The sequence below is a fragment of the Ursus americanus genome, chromosome 25 (assembly GCF_024610735.1).
Source record: "Ursus americanus isolate L20-20 chromosome 25, mUrsAme1.1.p, whole genome shotgun sequence".
NCBI classification, from domain to species: domain Eukaryota; kingdom Metazoa; phylum Chordata; class Mammalia; order Carnivora; family Ursidae; genus Ursus; species Ursus americanus.
Window position 1 is genome coordinate 12,118,905 of NC_142151.1, and position 18,117 is coordinate 12,137,021.

The window sequence follows — 18,117 nt, forward strand, 5'->3', positions numbered from 1 at the left end:
TGCTCTTGTTGGAGCTGATGAGTTCAAAAACCAGGAACCCTTTCTCTGCCTTCTGGCAGCACTCTGCCTCTACTGTCTCCTCCTCCCCCTTCCTTCTGCACCACCTGGGGTGTGGCCTGCATAACTGGTTTCAGTACCATCCTTGGGGCGCCTGGGTGGCGCAGTCGTTAAACGTCTGCCTTCAGCTCAGGGCGTGATCCTGGCGTTATGGGATCGAGCCCCACATCAGGCTCCTCCGCTAGGAGCCTGCTTCTTCCTCTCCCACTCCCCCTGCTTGTGTTCCTTCTCTCGCTGGCTGTCTCTATCTCTGTCAAATAAATAAAATAAAAAAATCTTAAAATAAAAAAAAGATCAGTACCATCCTTGGTGCCTCTGGCACCATGGCTCCTCCTCCTCCCCTCACCATCAAGGAATGAAGAAGAGCACCCCCTGGGCCTAACATTACCCACTCCAGATTTCCCCACCAGTGTCTCAGGTAAAAACTGAAAATGGGGTGGGTCCAGGTGGAGCATAATTCAGTATTTAAACTAAGTCAAGTTTGTTGGTTTAATTAAGATAGACATGTCTTTCAAGCTCTCAGTGCTAAACATTAAACTTTTATTCTATCGAGGTTTACTGAAGGTCAAACAAACTTGTGTAATCTCTGCTGCGAGTTGTTAGTAAAATGATGACTAAAATAATGGTTAATTGTCTCATCAAAGTTTTCATGGGTAGTTGTTAAAATAGCTTTCAAAGTCTTTGGTAACATGAAATTTTAAAGTTTTGCTTGGATGGTAAATGGAATTAAATTCGTTGCACCTCTAGGTCTTTTCCAAAGAGGATAAAGTGCTAAATCATTGAGTACTGGATGTAGGTTTGTGCTTTTGACTTCTTATTGCAAAGAAACTAAGGATATTTAAATGTGTTGGTAAACATGTTTTGTGCTTAATTGATTCATAAATTTACCATCTAAAGAATTCCTGGTGTAACAGTTCGCAGTTGGTTACTACTTAGTTCTCACTGGAGACTAAGGTTTCTAAAGAATGAAAAATTCTACTAAATGTAATGAAGGCTGATGGAAATAAGGGAAGCAACTCTGTATGTAGAAAAGTAGGATAAGGAATGGGAATGCATTTTTGTTGAAGGTAAAAGAAGGTAATTTTGTCCTAAATAAGATGGTTGTTTGGAAAGATAGCATGGGATAAAATCTGAAAGCGAAAGAAAGTTGTAGAAGGAAAATCTTTGGAAAGGAATTTTAGGTGTGGTCAAGATGGATTAAGATTGAAATGAATTTTTAAAAGTACAGTGGTATAATAAGATATGTGTCTGCTTTCTCTCTGTTCAAAAAGACAAAGGTTTCTTGAATTGTTCGTCTGCTCTGGATAAGAAAATGTAAACAGTTTTCTCTTTGCCCAGAAAACAAAGTTTCTATGTTTTGTCATTAACAGGTCACTTAGTTAATTTTTCAATATTAAAGGAGCTAAGTTTTGCTAACAACTATCGAACTCTGCATATTTGCCATTCAAATCTCTTATTGTCACCTTGGTTAAATAAAAATAGTTTTGTAATGATCTCTAATCCTATTCAGGCATGTGCTATAATTTTAAGGTTTTAACGAACTTTACCAAGATTTAAGTTGTAAGTGAAGTCTCTTGAACTCATTAGGCATTTTTCTTTGGTATGCTAAGTTACTCTGGAAGCACTGTTAAACAAATGATAAGCCTTAGGTTACATCTGGGTAAACGGTGTTTATCTTCTAGAGATAATATACAATTCCTAAAGTTTTTATGTTTTAATATAAGGTCATCGTCACTCTCTTCTCGCTATTGAAGTGTTGTGTGTTACAGAAATAATAATAAGGCAAATTAAAGCATTTAACTTTTCTCTCTACCTGAACCCTCTGAAATTAAAAAGGTCTCAGTAAGTATTCTTTCTTCCATGGCAATCATAATCATTTGCATAAGTTCAATAAGTATTGTTCTCCTTCTAACAGGACGCCATTGGAAACATTGGTTATTTTACCAAGGCTTTGACTGGAATGTCATATTTGAGAGACATGCATAGACTCAGATATAACCAAATAGCTTTAAGGAACTATGGTTGATTTTATGAAACCTGGAGCCATAAAGCCCCCTGGAAATGGCCTGATACCTTGCTTACAGAGTTCCCAGCAGCCTTACCAGGTGAGTAAAGAATGTCACTTCCTGGCAGGTGCAGGAACCTCAGGCTACTTTAGGGACCTCATGGAGAGGAATCTGCCCAAATCTACAGGTATCGCAGATGTGTCTGATGGCAAGTACTTGGCTTGGCTTCTGGCCTGGAAAGGCTACTAGAAGTTCAACCTGGAGATTCCTTATAAAAGTTCCAGCAAAGAAGATTCTAAAAGTTCTATATGATCAGTCACTATTCTTGCAGAGCTTATGTAAATAATTATGCCAAGTTTCTTAAAATTGGACTTGTTTTGCAAATAAATTAGTCCTGATTTGGCTATCTCTGGAAATGAGGGTTATTTTAGAGAAAAAAATTGTTTAAATAACCCACCTTTGTGGATGTTGTTCTAGACCTGATTGTCCTTAAATGTTTGCTTAAGCTAGACAACTTGAGGTGAACTTCAGAGAAATAGCTTTTTTATTTCTATATAGTAGCTCATGTATAGATAATCTTCATGCTTTTTATTCTATGGGGCTAATAACAGGACCCCATGGGCATATATTTAATTATTTGAACAACCAGGAAATGGGATAGATTCGCCAACAATTGTATAAATATCACCTTGACCAATTCTATGTGGCTGGGATAATGAAATCACTCCCTAAGAGCCAGAGCATACCCCACTCCATAAGCTTGTGGAAATAATGGATGACCCCACTTTCCTTGTGATTGGACTGGATGATGACTTGGGGGTGCCCTTATCTCTTGACAAGTTTTCCCCTACTTGCCAGTGATTCCTTGTTAAGATATTAAGGCTAGACCTCAAACAAAGAGGGCTTCTTAATGGTTTCATCCTACATGTTATATTTATTCTAGAAGCAACCTCTATGGATGTACAATTACAAGGAGAGGCTTTAGCCGAGCATACAACAGCCCTCCTGGTAAAAGGAGGCTCAAAGCTCACTATGGGACAGTCTGACTGTAATGACGTCACATCAGGTCCAAGACCAAAAGCCACCAATGGATAATGGGGAGCCGACTTATTAAATACCAGGCTATGCTTATAGATATGCCTAAAATAATACTTGAAACCTGTCAGACTTTAAACCCAGCTACCCTTAAGCTTGGACCTGACCATCGTACTTCTATAGAGTATAACTGTTCAGAGGTTATTTATCTTGTCTATTCTAGTCGACCAGATTTAAGAGTCCCCATTGAAAATACAGAGGACAATTGGTACACCAATGCTAATAGTTTCATGGAAAAGAGGGGTAAGAAAAACTGGGTATGCTATAGTCAAGTCTAACTCAAGACTGTTGAGGGCAAAGCCCTGTCAGCAAACATGTCTGTCCCCAAAGCAGAATTAATAGTACCCACCTGTGCTTTGCAATTGGCAAAAGCCTTAAATATTTATACCGACTTCAAATATATTTTCCTGGTCCTCCATGCTCACAGTGCAATTTGGAAGAAAAGGGGATTATCATCAAGCCATAACTCCGCAATCAAATATGGGCCTGAAATCATTGCATGTATGGCCCTCCAAAACCAAGTGGCCCTTGAAATCCTGACTTCAGTTTAGGGAGGCCCAGTATTATATGACTGGCTCCTGGCTGGGACCCAATGGCTATGCGACTCTAACCTGTGTCCATGGCTTCCCCCAGGCTGGATAGGCTACTGTACTCTTGGGTTTTGCCTAGACGCATGGATGCATTATTAAAGCCATTACCAACTCAGCCAACCTTCCAAATTTAAAACCATGGTGGACATGTTCTGTATCTCATTGGTATGACCACCTAGCATCTATCTTTGTTACCTCTTTGAGACTGGAAAATGTTGTTTGGCACATGGAAACTCATAAGTACACGGTCAAAGCCCTAAATGACACTCAGAATAACATTTATCTATTAAATTCTGAGTAATACAAATACATGAAGCAGTTTTACAAAACGGAATGGCATTAAATTCCACAAGGTGAAATTTGTGCTAGCATAAAAGCAATGCTGTGTATACCGTCCAGATTACCACCAAAATACTTCTGGGTTTCTACCTGACAAATCAATACTCAAATTGGTGCTTTAAAAGATCTTTTTCCTTTAGTGATTGTTTTAAACTCCTGGACTGGAGGAAAATTATCAAAGGTCAACTATCAAAGATCTTTTATTGAGATCTCTCTTTCTCATACAATGCTAACCTTATTTTGTCATTTCTGGTGTCTCCCTTCCTGGTGCCAAGACTCCTTCACTGCCCTAACTTCCAGCTAACAGATGATCCCTTCTACTCAAGGAGGTTCATCTACATTATCCTGTGATTCAGCTGCCTCCCCTTTTGTAACTCTCCTATACATTCCTCACCAATATTGACCCATAGGTAGGGACATTCCTCACCATTACTGACCCATAGGTAGGGACATCTCTACGCCCCTATCCAGCAGGAAGAAGTTACAGAAGATGAGACGTTCCACCTTCAGCAACCTTAAAGATTTAAGGGTCAAAATTGTTCAGGGGGAAAATGATGAGGGAACGGAAGGCAAGCTGAAGACAAAGCAGAAGCTGACACCCTGCAACACCCCCCCCTTGTATGCAACATTCCTCAGCACTCCTGGCTGCCCTAAAACTAAGGAAAAGACCTGCAGCTCATTGATAAGGACATAGTGATAGTGTGGACAGCCTTGGCTTGACAATGGTGGGGCCTCCAATATCCTGAGAGTCTTCTTTGACATATGAAAGTGCTTTCTCAGCCTCCCTTTTTCCTCATCTCCCCCAACCCCATGGTATATAATGAGCCACCTCTCACAACCCGGGGCAGCAGCTCTTTGCCCATGGGTCCTGTCCCTGTGCTTTAATAAACCACCAATTTTGCACCAAAGACACCTCAAGAATTCTTTCTTGGTAGTTGGCTCCGGACTCCACCCCACTGAACCTCACCTATATTCCACAACCTCATCATCATCACTTTAAAATAAATTCTCAGGTTGAGGTTTTGAGAACTAAATATTACAAACATGTTTGAAGACTGATTTGTGGCTATGAATTCTCAGCGGAGATTACTTTCCCTCTCTCCCCTCATTTCCAAGGTTCACACCTTTAAGTTTGCTGTTCCTTCTTCAGAGGAGAGGAGTGGTTTGTTGTTGTTGTTGCTTTAATTTGTTTATGTTTAGTTCTCCCTCACAATGAAAGTGTAGTTTTTATGTAACAGGTGCACATATGTTTGGAGGGGTTCATTTCCATTAATTATCCTCCAGCTTGAATAATGATTTTTCATTATTAGTGAACTTGAGTAAGTATTCAGTTTTGTGTCTGTTCTTTTTCTTCACGGGCTGTTATCTGTGGGGCAGATACCCTTAGGGCAGATCTCAATTTCAGGCTTTACTCCCTTCTGTGGATTATTGCTTTTGCTTAATTTTGTTAAATCTCTGAGTATTTCCTTTGATTTTTTGCCAGCTCAGGAATGCACTGAAAAACTTTTTTCGGATCATATTTAGAATTCTTAGTTGTCTGAATTGGGATGGCTGCTCTCCATGTGCGCAATGATGGTTCATTAATTTGTAAATTTCACAGAGCAATTCTACCTTGATTTTGGATTGAGATTTCCTTGAGTTTATAGAAGAATTCAGAAGATTTAATATCTTTATAATAATTCATTCTTCTCATTCTTAAACATGGTTTATTATTCCATTTATTTACATTTTTATTATGTCCTTCAGTAACTTTTACATTTTTCTTTTAAAGCTTTTACACTAAGGTTTTGTAACTGTTTCCTTTTCAAACTTGCTTTTTTGAATAGATACTGCCATATAAATAGCTAACCCTTACATAGTACTTACTATGTGCGAAGCATTATTGTAAATCCTTGAGTAATCTGTGACCTGGCAAATTTGTTTACTACCTTGAATTTTCCTGTCATTTGATTTCTCTTGCATTTCAAGTAAAGGCAATTATACCACCTATAGTTTTTTTGACTCTTTCCTTGCTTTCTTTTCAGTATCTGTGCCTTTTATTTGTTTAATCATTTTTTATTGTTGTTCTATTTGGCGCCTCTCTTTAATGAAATTGTTTTTCCCCTGTGTGCTTTACTTGTCTTGATTGTAGGCTTATATTCGCATTTGAGAATTCCTCTTTTCCTGACTGTGGACACTTTTCACATTCACTGTTGCCTGCCTCCAATGCTGGAGTAGAGACAGTTGGAATCTACCAGTAAGGAATCTTCCTGTTATTCCTACGAGGATTTTGCTATTCCTTTTGACAGTTGCCAGCCACCTGGAACCTGTAATAACTGTGACCCAGTTATTCATACTGGCTTCTTCAGTCTGGAAGCGGATCCTGAGCTGTTTACTGCTTGACTCATGTTTGTGTGTGTGTGTGTGTGTGTGTGTGTGTGTGTGTGTGTGTGTGTGTTTGTGCAGGTGTGGTATCAGGGCCAACCTGCCTGACAGCTTTACATTCCTTTTCCATGCAGTCATTCTAATGGTTGTCCTTGGCTCCCTTTCCTCTTTATTTTCATTAATTAAGAGTTAGAAAAGTCTTTATAACTAATCTCACCCATATCCGCCATTTTATGTGGTGTCTGTCTTTGTACTGAATTTCCTTCCGCAATTCAATCCTGTCTGATTTCTGTCCTTTAGACATAGATAAACTTTTCTCCTTTCCTGATGACATTCTTTCTTTTTTCCAGTAAGGTTAAGGATTTATTCCTTCCTTTTAAGTTAGTTTTTCAAGATTTGTTGTGAGGTGAAGTTTGTTGCATTTGCCTATTCTGTTACTAATGTCCACTCACTCATTATTAATACCTATTTGTTGTTATTCTCATTTCTAGCTATTTCTTATTGGCTCAACTGTTAGGAAACCACATTAACAATACCAGTAATGAAAAAATATTTGTATCCAGCAATCTCTGATCAATAGCTCAGGGAAACACTGGACTGAGTAAAACTGAATAATTATCATAGGCCATTCTATATAAATTGAGATCATCTTGTACTTTCCAAAACATTTATAAGTTATATCACCAAATTCTCTCCACAAGTCTTAGATAATCATTATAATTTCAATTTGAGAAAATTATGTCCAAGGATTAACTGAGATTTACACTATTAGTACACAGCAGAGTAAACTTAATGCCCACTGTAACACAGCTATTAAAAACACAAAATCTACATCCAGACAGTCTGGGTTCAAATTTCACCTCAATTACAGACAAATTGCATCACCTTTGAATTTCCCCATCTCTAGTTTCTCACCTCCAAAATGTTATTAATTGTAGTACTGTCTTCAAAATATTTTAGTGAGGAGTAGATTGAAAGAGCTCAGAACTGTCCCATGCACATAATATGTACTCAGTAAATCATCATGTTGTTATTATGATTGTCGCTACTATGTTGCACTCACATCCTGCATCTTTTACTACCTTTTTTTTTTTTTTTTTTGAGAGTGAGATAAAGAGAAAGAGAGAGTGTGCACATGTGTGCAGGGTTAAAGGGTGGGTTAGAGGGAGGGGGAGAGAGAGAAGCTTAAGCAGGCTCCACACCCAGCGTAGAGCCTGATGCAGGGCTTGATCTCACAACCCTGAGATTATGACCTGAGCCAAAATTAAGAGTCAGATGCTTAACCGACTGAGTCACCAAGACACCCCAAGACTAATTTTTTTTTAAAGATTGTATTTATTTATTTTACAGAGAGAGAGACAGCCAGCGAGACAGGGAACACAAGCAGGGGGAGTGGGAGAGGAAGAAGCAGGCTCCCAGCGGAGGAGCCTGATGTGGGGCTTGATCCCAGAATGCCGGGATCACGCCCTGAGCCGAAGGCAGATGCTTAACAACTAAGCCACCCAGGCGCCCCCCCTCCCCAAGACTAATTTTAAAGGTCCTTTTGACTTTAAGGATAAGGTCAGAAAGAAAAAAAAGAGAACTCTCCAAAAGTGCAAATATACACACAGTATATAAGTGTTGTCTAACCATTTGCAGTGCTAGCTTAATCTGGTGCTTCTAGAGTCTAGGCAATATAAAAGGTATCAGGAAAACAGTGTTGAACAAGTCAGATTCTCCCATCTCTCACAGAGCTTACATACCAAAAGAGGAGGCAAGTGATAAAAAATATAATACCAGGGGTGCCTGGCTGGCTCAGTTGGAAGAGCACACAACTCCTGAGCATCCCAACTCTTGATTTTGGCTCAGGTCATGACCTCAGGATATGAGTTCAAGCCCCATGTTGGGTGTAGAGATTACTCACAAAGAAAATCTTTTAAAAAAATTATAGTAAAACAAAGGCATTACAGTTGTACTAAGGGCTTTAATGGATGAAATCATTTGACAATGTACTGCTCAAAAGACTTAAATACTCAAGATCAATTACAGCGACTAGAATTTTATCTTCCCAAAGGCATGTCTGGAAAATGATTGCCTTTTTTTTTTAAGATTTATTTATTTATTTGAGAGAGAGTGAGAATGAGTAGGGGGGAGGGGCAAAAGGAGAGAGAGACAGAATCCCAAGCAGACACCCTCTTGAGCACAGAGCCCAACATGGGCTTGGTCCCATGACCCTGAGATCATGACCTGAACTGAAATCAAGTCGGATGCTCAACTGACTGAGCCACCCAGGAACCCAGTAATTGCCTTTTAAACTGTTGAAAAATGTTACAACAGAATACCTATAGTTTCTATTAAAAGAATCAAAACCAAAACTATCGTTTTTTATCTTTTGCTATTCAAGTGAGGGAAACAGAGAATCTGACAGGCAAAAAGGTCAGGTCTTTGGACACATGTTCTCTATTATAAAGAGAAGGATAAGTCTTCTGTTTGTTTTTGTTGTGGCGAGGTTCTAGTGGGAGATGGCTGAAATGCAACAAATATGCATCAGTGTGTTCATGAACTGCAAGTAGTATGTTAGGAAACTGCTATGTTTTGAGTGGTTGTGCCCCCCCCCCCAATTCATATCTTGAAATCCTAATCCCAAAGATGATGGTATTAGGAGATGGGGCCTTAGGGAAATGCTGAGATCACGTGGATGGAGCCTTTGTGAATGGAGTCAGTGTTCTTATGAAAGACCCCCTAGGGATCCCTCACCCCTTCCCCCTTTCACCACATGGAGCACACAGGGAGAGGTTGGCAGTCTGTAATCTGCAAGAAGACCTTTTCCCAACCATGCTGGCACCATGATGGTGGACTTCTGGCCTCCAGAACTGTGAGAAATAGGTTTCTGTTGTCCATAAGTTACCCAGTCTGTGGTACTTTGTTAGAGCAGCCCAGATGGCCTAAGACAGATGAACAATTAAAACTTCCTGTGTATTAATCAGAGATCGCTGAATATAAAAATTCTTGTATTTCTTGTGTTGTTACTCTGTTTTAGTCCCAGGTGAGCCAATAAGAAGTAGCCTCCAGGTTCTAAACATTTGTTGATACATAAAGATAGATGTAAATAACATAACAATATACAAATATTTCTATATATTTCTATATTGATATAAATAATATCTAAGTATCAATATATTTTACATATTAATATATAAATATATAATACTTGATACATAAATACTTAAATTTATATATTAATATTTATTCAATAAATACACTTAGTAATTAATATATAAATAATATATAAAATTATTGGATAGATGCTGACTGTCCACCATGTCCTAGACACATTTCTAGGCATTTGGGGGCACTTCAGTGAGCAAAATGGGCAAAGATATCTGACTTTAGGTACTTTAAATAAGTTAACAGAAAGCACCTTCTGTTCTCTACCCACCCTGTCTGTGGAGAGAGATGAGTGAGGAGCAGGACCCCACTACTGATGATAGAACTGAGGGCAGACCTGAGCTCCAATCAAGGCAAGGAACCATGGAAATGTTCCTCTTGTTTGTCCAAATGAGGTTTGCTGGCCTGAGCTATTTTTACAGTTCACCCTAATGAGGAAGTGCTCTGTGGGTTCATTGCAGCCAGAGATGTTGTTCCAGCAGTCACTAACCATGCCAACCATCACAGGGCATTGCTATCTCCAAGCAGAACGTTCAGGGCATGTGGAGAGGATGGGCGACCTTTCCAGAGTCATGGGACAGAGTAATGGGAGTTGAAGCCAGTACCATGGATGCAGAAGGGAAAGATTGTTAAGGAAGCATTCCTAGAAGACAGAGTGAGATTTGATGGCTTCGGATGTCATTAAAACAGTCATCTGGGATCCTGCTGCTCAAAGTTTTGCCTCAGGGGTCCCGACTAAGGAGATTCTGTGAAAAGAACAGTGGACAAAAGAAAAGCATACTGCAGGGGAGTGGCCTCTAACACAACGTTAAGAAGCAAAGTCAGAACACAGGGTGAAAAATCATGTATTGATAGAATTACCTGTGATGATCTTATAATTGCCTCAAGTTAAAGTACTTCACGCCTGTTTTCATTTTTACAACTATATATCAGGTCCTATAACCCCTTGTTAGTCGATTTTTTTTGTGCCCTTAGTTAATTCTTCCGTCTGTCTCTCAAGAATTTTAACAAATCCATCACTACTCACATGTCTGGCCACATGAACCATACATTTCTTTCCCCCTTTCTTTCTATGTAAAAAGTCCTTCAAATCGATCCCACAAATTTCCTTAGGTTTGTTAACATACATTGACTCTCTTCAGCTTGGTTGTACTTAGTACAAGTGTATATCCAATATTTTAATAAATTAAATGTGTGCATGGAAAGCTTTCTTTGCAACACTGGAAATTATCTGGGTGAGCGCTAGGTAATGCAGGACTATTTGATATAAACTGGATTGGAAGTATGGAGGTTTAAGTGAGGCCTCTGGCTCTCTTTATCTCTCTCTCTCTCAAAAAGGCTGAACCCAAGAGGGGACGGTTGTGTACTAACTGACCTAGCCAAATGATAGGGAGAAAATGATCAGTCTGCCTTAAGGGAATAAGCCCAGCTAGGATTTACTCCAGGAAGTAGATGAACAAGAAAGTGAATTCTCATGGTATTGCCCAGTTAATACCCTGATATTTTTGTTTCTGAACAAGCAGATTAGTAAATCTTTTCCTCTCCTGAGAGGGAGCAGAAAGGGAGGTGGGCAGAGGGTGGGAGGAAGGACTGGAAACATGGGAAGAAGGATGCAAGTGTTTGGAGAAGGGTAAACAAGCCTCTCTCCCCATAAACCCCCATTACAAACCCACAGTACTATAGTTACAAAATGAACCCAAAGTTTACAATGAAAAATGCCGCCAAAGAAAAAAATGCCTCCTGTTATTAATTTTTCAAAGAGAGGTTTCCATGCCTTATAAACGAAAATGTAAAAAACCCCACAAAATCCAAAAAGACCCTAAATTCCAAATTCTTAAATTCCAAATTCCTCTGCAATTTCACCATCTTCTCATCTTATCCAAGCCAATCAGATGCCTAGTAGATTCTGCTCTCCCTTCATTATAACTGGGCTTGAGCCATCTGTCACTTGAATAACTATAGACCCTTGAATCTCTAAAGTCGAAAAATATCCCCTTGCTGTCCACCCACAGTGTCTCATATAGTCTATTTCCTGAAGGAAAAAAAATAATTGCACATAAAAAATTACAAAAATATCTCTGTACTCAAGTTAAGAATTTGCCTTAAGCAACAACATTTAATGAGGAAAAGCAATATTCCCTTATTACTATTGACAGCCACAGAGGTAGGAAAATGTAAAAAGAAAGAAAAAAGAAAAAAAGTATTGCTTTCAGCTTAGACTATCAATTTCTACCAGATGTGTGCAGTCCACAAATCATGAGTTAAAAATCAACGAGAAGAAATCTCTCCTTTAAGAAGTTAGTGATTTTATGCTTTCTCTATATCTTCTCTCGCAGAGAGTAGAATGCAAAACTCTGTCTTTTTTAACACTTTGTAGACATTGTCTAGTGTTGACTTAAAAAATTCCTTTTTCCATTAGTTTATGAGAAACCTCTGAATTTCCATTTCCTTTTTGAATTTCATGTTGTTAGCATCAAAATATTAAAAGGGGTCTGAGTCCTTCCACAGTAGCTTTCTTTAAGATTTATTTACTTATTTTAGACAGAGACAGAGAGAGAGAGTGTTAGCAAGTGGGAGGTGCAGAGGGAGAGGGAGAGAAACCCAAGCAGGCTCCCAGCTCAGCCCAGAGCCCCACAAGGTGGTTTTATCCCATGACCCTGAGATCATGACCTGAGCAGAAATTTAGAGTCAGATGATTAACCCACTGAGCCCCCAGATGCCCCCACAGTATTTTTTAAAACAGGACTTCATTATTTGTAATAAGAAAGTCTAAGCAACCTAGACTTCATTCAAGTCTTTTTATTTATTTATTTATTTATTTATTTATTTATTTATTTATTTATTTAATGGAGAGAGAGACAGCCAGCAAGAGAGGGAACACAAGCAGGGGAAGTGGGAGAGGAAGAAGCAGGCTCCCAGCAGAAGAGCCTGACGTGGGGCTCAATCCCAGAGCTCCAGGATCACGCCCTGAGCCCTGAGCTGAAGGCAGATGCTTAATGACTGAGCCACCCAGGCACCCCTTCATTCAAGTCTTCTGCTTTGAAAGATGTATGTATGTCTTTATCCCCAGCAGGAGCGCCAAACCTTTTAACCCTATATTACCCTGTCTGTCACTGTTACTTCCTAGAAGTGCAATGCTTTAGGCCCGTGATTCCTGTCCCCAGAGGAGGCTTCTTTCTTGCCCCCAAGGTTACCTCAGCTGGAGAATTACTCTTACCTTATGCTTTTAACTAATTAACATCCTTTCTTATTGAAGACTAATTTGTATACTGTACAGTGCAAAGATCTTAATTGTGTAGCCTAATAAAATTTTACATATGAATATGCTTGTATAACTACCTCCCCAGTCAAGCTAAAGGGCTTGTCAGTTGATTCTTGAATTAAGCTCTTGGTGGTTTGGAGGAAAGCCAGTGTCCCCAGGTTTAGGTGAGAAGCAGTAGATCCCTTTCTGTAAGCTCTCGCCTTTCCCCTACCATGTTTTCTTCTAGCTTCTGAGTTTTTCAGGCCCTGAGGAAATTGTACCACCTCAGGAGCAGTGAAATATTTCTGTTTCAATTCCTATCCCAAAGAAGTCGACTAGGTTTCTAGTGTTTGGTTTTCTTTTTCTTTTCTTTTTTTTCCCCCAGATATGTCTCTATTTTCTTTTCTCAAGGATAGCTAACTTAATTATTTTAATTCCATTTCCATGATGGGTAATGAAAATGAACATCCTTTCTTATGTTCTGGGCATTTGGATTTGCTTTTTTGTGAAGCGTCTGTTCAAATCCTTTACCCATTACTATATGGGGGTTTTCACTTTTATACTGATTTGAAGGAGTTTTCTTTAACCTCTAGATTCAAACCCTTCTAAAAGACTTGCATAGCAAATATCTTTACTTTTTGTTTTATGGTTAGCGCTTGTGGCTCTGTCAGTTGATGTTTTATGAATTCTAAGTAACATTTCACAATTTTTGTCTGTATACAGTAACCAAAATCTATATACAATTCCCAAAAAGCTGTAATGGTCACTTAGCCATTTTGAAATGAGAGACACAGCACAGTTAATCAGCCTTTGTATTCAAGGAAGCACACAGATAGGGCCAAAGACCCCAAATCATCTATAGTGATGCCTAGTGCAAATTGTCCTAAATATATATGACACATAGAAAGAAAGCACTCCTGGGTATTAAGACCCAAGTTTTACTTCTCATTTTTCTTCCCTAATGAGTAATTTGAATGTGGAAGAATCATTAAAACACTCTGGGCTTTACTTCTAGTTCTTCATATTAAGATTAAAAATTCTAGAAAAATTGTTCTCTAATACTAATTTTAACTTCATTGTTTTATGATAAAAAGTAGATGACAAAGTTGATTTAAAGATTTATCTTTTAAAGGAGAAAATGAAAGAACTACATCTAGCTAGAGATAACTAGTTTTATAATGTCATAGGTACATTTATTGATATATACCAGAAACAATATTGTTTTATGAACACCACACAAGTGGTAGAAATCAGTTTAGAAAATACGTTTGGTTATCCATGGATAAAGCTGTTCTTTCTCAAATTTGCACATGAGGTGGTGCCCTTGGGGGAGGTGAATTTCAGGAGATGGAACTTTGAGGATTCAGATTTGAAATGGAAGATTCCCATCCCCACGAAAGTTCCCATTCCTACCCCCCAACCCCAAAAGGTTTTTTCTTATTCTTAAGGGGTCTCTTAAATTGGTCTTCTATAAACAGAATGTTAAAGCAGGCTGCTGATTTTCCCCTCCTTCTATTTCTGGTTTTACTTATTCCTTTTATATTGTTTTGTTGTTAACTAAACAGCCCTTAAAGTTTTCTAAAGTAAAATTCCAATAATCTTTTTAGTTTAATTGTGTCGGATTCAGGGCGAGAACCATAGCCCAGTTACTTAGTATTTTCTTTTAGAAACATGAGTTGGAGGGTGCCTGGCTGGCTCAGTCTGAAGTGCATGTGACTCTTGATTTGGGGTCGTGAGTTTGAGCCCAATACCGGGTGTAGAGATACATACATACATACATACATACATAAATACATACATACATACATATATACATACATACATAAAAATAAACTTAAAAAAAGTGAGGTGGGTATTCTGAAATATCTCTTAGGAAAGCTGTGGAGATTTATATAGGAAGAAAAGGAAGTTTAACAAACCACAGATAACTTGGATTTTTTTTTTTTTTTACTGTAGTTGATCACGATGTCTTTGGACAATTCTGAGCTTCAGTCTCCTTACCATTAAATGGGGAACATTTCAAGGAGCTTTTGTGGTTTTTACAAGGCCTAAGGAGTTAGCAGGGCCTTGCATATAGTAGCTGCTTAATATGTGCTAGTTTTCTCTTCTTTACTATTTTTCAGCTTATCTTATATTGTTAAGTAATTCAGGTACCCTTTACAACCAGAATAAGAGCTAGATGCTTAGGGTTTTGAAATTGGACTGTCTTGAGTCCTACAAATCCTTAGCTGTGTGACCTTGGACAGGTCTTAATGTTCTTATTTGAAAAATGAGAACAATAATAGTACATACTTATGATATTTTGGTAGGGAATGAATGAAATAAGCTTATACAGTCCTTTGCACAGTGCACACCGCATGTAAATACTTAATACAGATTGCCATTTGAAACAGCAAAGAAAATGAAAAGGTTGAAATAGATATTTGTTTTAAGCTGTAAGACTCCGATAGGAATTCACCTGAAGGACCACATCAATACAAGAATGCAGAATTTAACAAACGGCAGTAGTGAAACCACCATGTGGAACTGGTCTGTGTTTATAATCACTGTTGCTCGGTCCTGCTGGGCCTACTTTTTTAGACTTCAAAGATACCATAATGTTCATATGGTCACTGAGCTTTAAAGCTACTTGGGTCACCACTACAGTTGCCCCTGTGCCCTACCACCAACTGCCCACCTCAACCAGTACTATACTGCCCTCAACACACTTCTTCACACTGACCATCCTGTTTAATAATTTCTGCTCTCACCTTACGTAAAACATAGAAACAGAAGGGCAACTGGCTGTGTAAGCACCATGAAAAAGCCACCCCAAGATGAAAATCTTTGGCATGAAGATGATTTTTGAGTTAAAAAGCAACCAAAACTCAGCCAATTCAGGGAAAGCTCTTCACCTCTCCCTCAACTGTGTAAGAAAAATTTAGGTAGAGGACTTGCCCCAAGAAGAGAGCTATCATGAAGGATAAATACATAACTAACTTTGAAAGACACGGAAGAACCTAACAAGTCCTGTTTGATCAAAGTCCTCCCTGTCCCATTGTTTCTGAATAAGCCAACATTTGTTTATCAAATAGTTACTCTTTTTTCATCTTCTTGTAAATTGAATTTTGTCCCTTTGACGTTTCAGATGCCTACTCCTTCTTAGTTCTGAATGACATATATATGTCATTTTGCATGTGTTTGCAATCCTCATGTCTGTGTAGATTCCCCATGTGTAGAAAATAAAACTTTGTTTTCTCCTGTTAATCTGTCTCATGTTGATAGAAGACTTTACCTCAATTTTGACCTTAATCTGTACTTTCTAACTGATTAAATTCTTCTTTACAGCTTATCTTTTAATTCAGGCAAAGGACCCTGCAGGCAGAGCATCCTGTGATGAGAACAGAAACTAACTCCTCAAGCGATAAGGACTGCCCTGATGCCATCAAGAGCCCGCATGATTGACCCCAAGACAATGATTGCCCTGACCATACTGCCCACATGCATGTCCACTGACCTTTGTCCTACATTTGCCTCAAAAACCAAGAAATGGGTTTAGCACTTTGGAGGCAGTCTTTGAGATTTGAGTATGTGTCTTCCCAGTGTCAGCATCACTGAAATGAATTCCTTTCTTGTTTCATCACTGCTCGATTCCCTGCCTTTGGATTTTATCAGTGGCAAGTGTCGAATCCTGATCTGTTTGGAACCCCTGCAGGCAGATGTTCTTGCACACTTGGGCCCCAGTGACAATGTCAGTTCAAGTCTTAGTTCAGCTAGAAGGATGTTGAAGTGCAGAGGAAACTCTTCCTTCCCCGCAGCTGCAATGTTCCTTCCTTGAGGAGATAGCTCTGATTCTGCTCGGCCAATACCACCCCCACCCTCAACACACCGTCTTTATTGCCTTGGCTCACATCTTTGTTTCCACTTTCTCCTTGACTCCCTTACCATCTCTACTCCCCACCACCCATCCCCACCCCATACATCCCTTCTATACTACTAGAGGCTCATTAGATGGGAGATCACCCTCTCTTTCATCCAGCTGTTAACACCAGAGGAAACAATTCATACGTTCTAAGAAATATCATGTCACTCTCACCAGCTTCCTCATCACTATTATTTATTGAACATTTCTGGTAGGCCAGGATAAGCACTTTCTATGTGTCATCTCCCGCAATTCTCACAAAAACAGTGTAAGCTAATGTCTCCTATTTCTCTTTTATAGCTGTAAAGAATAAGGTTTGAGAGGTTAAGCATTTTTCCCAGATTACACAACTAATACATGATGAAGTCCAATTTTGAAAGCACATCTGACCAGGACACAAATTTAGCCCCTGCATTTTGCTCCTTAGAACCAAAGGAGTTTCCTTTTTTAGGTGTATTCTTCCAATCAAGCATTTTCCTAGTGCTACAAAACAAGTTGAGTTTTCAGTTTTTTGTTTTTATTTTTCTAAAGACAGTTGATAAAATAGCAGTTTCTATCCTTAGAACCTCTGTTAATACTCCTAGCATGTGACAGAAGCATATCTTCAGAGAACATTTTCTTCAGCTCTTTAGGTTCTTTGGGTTTTTTAAAAAAGATTTTCAGAATATTTTTAATTGGGATTGTTACATTGACATTTTTTCTCATTGCACCTCATCAACTGTTTAGGTTTTAATGGTCAAGTTCAAAGAGACTATAAATGGAGGAGCCAAGTCCTAAGTTCACAGAAATCACTGGAGTTGACCTTTCACGTTTGTGTTAAAAAGCCAACTTTTATTTATTAATTTTTTACTTCCCTACTTCCCTTCCATGGAAGTTAGTTTTCTTAAATTCCCTTCCAAGGTGCTGTGGAAAGTGCCATCCCCCACCAAATGATTCACTGGACCCTCTCTACAAGGTCCAACTCCCCACCTCCCACATTTTTGCAAAGGGAATTTTAAATTCTAAATTAGATATACTGCATTAATTTGGGTCTCTTCTTTTTCAACTCTTGCCCTGGCACTACCTAGTGATTCCCTTGGCTCTCCTGACAAATCAAAACATTCTTCCTAAATCCTCCCCTAGACATTGTTCCTGTGTCATCAAGCAATTACATTTGCATTTTCTTAACCTTTCATTATTTGTCATTCTCATCACAGTTAAGGAAGACAGTGAAAGACATGTTATCATTTGACGATTTAATAATATAGAACACAATGAGATTAGTGATAACTCCTATAGAGGAAATGTTCTGCTTGAAGCAACCCAACAGAAGCCTGGAGGTTCTTCCTATGTAGCAGCAAGACTCTTATTGTTCTTTAGGAACTATATAAGTGAGAA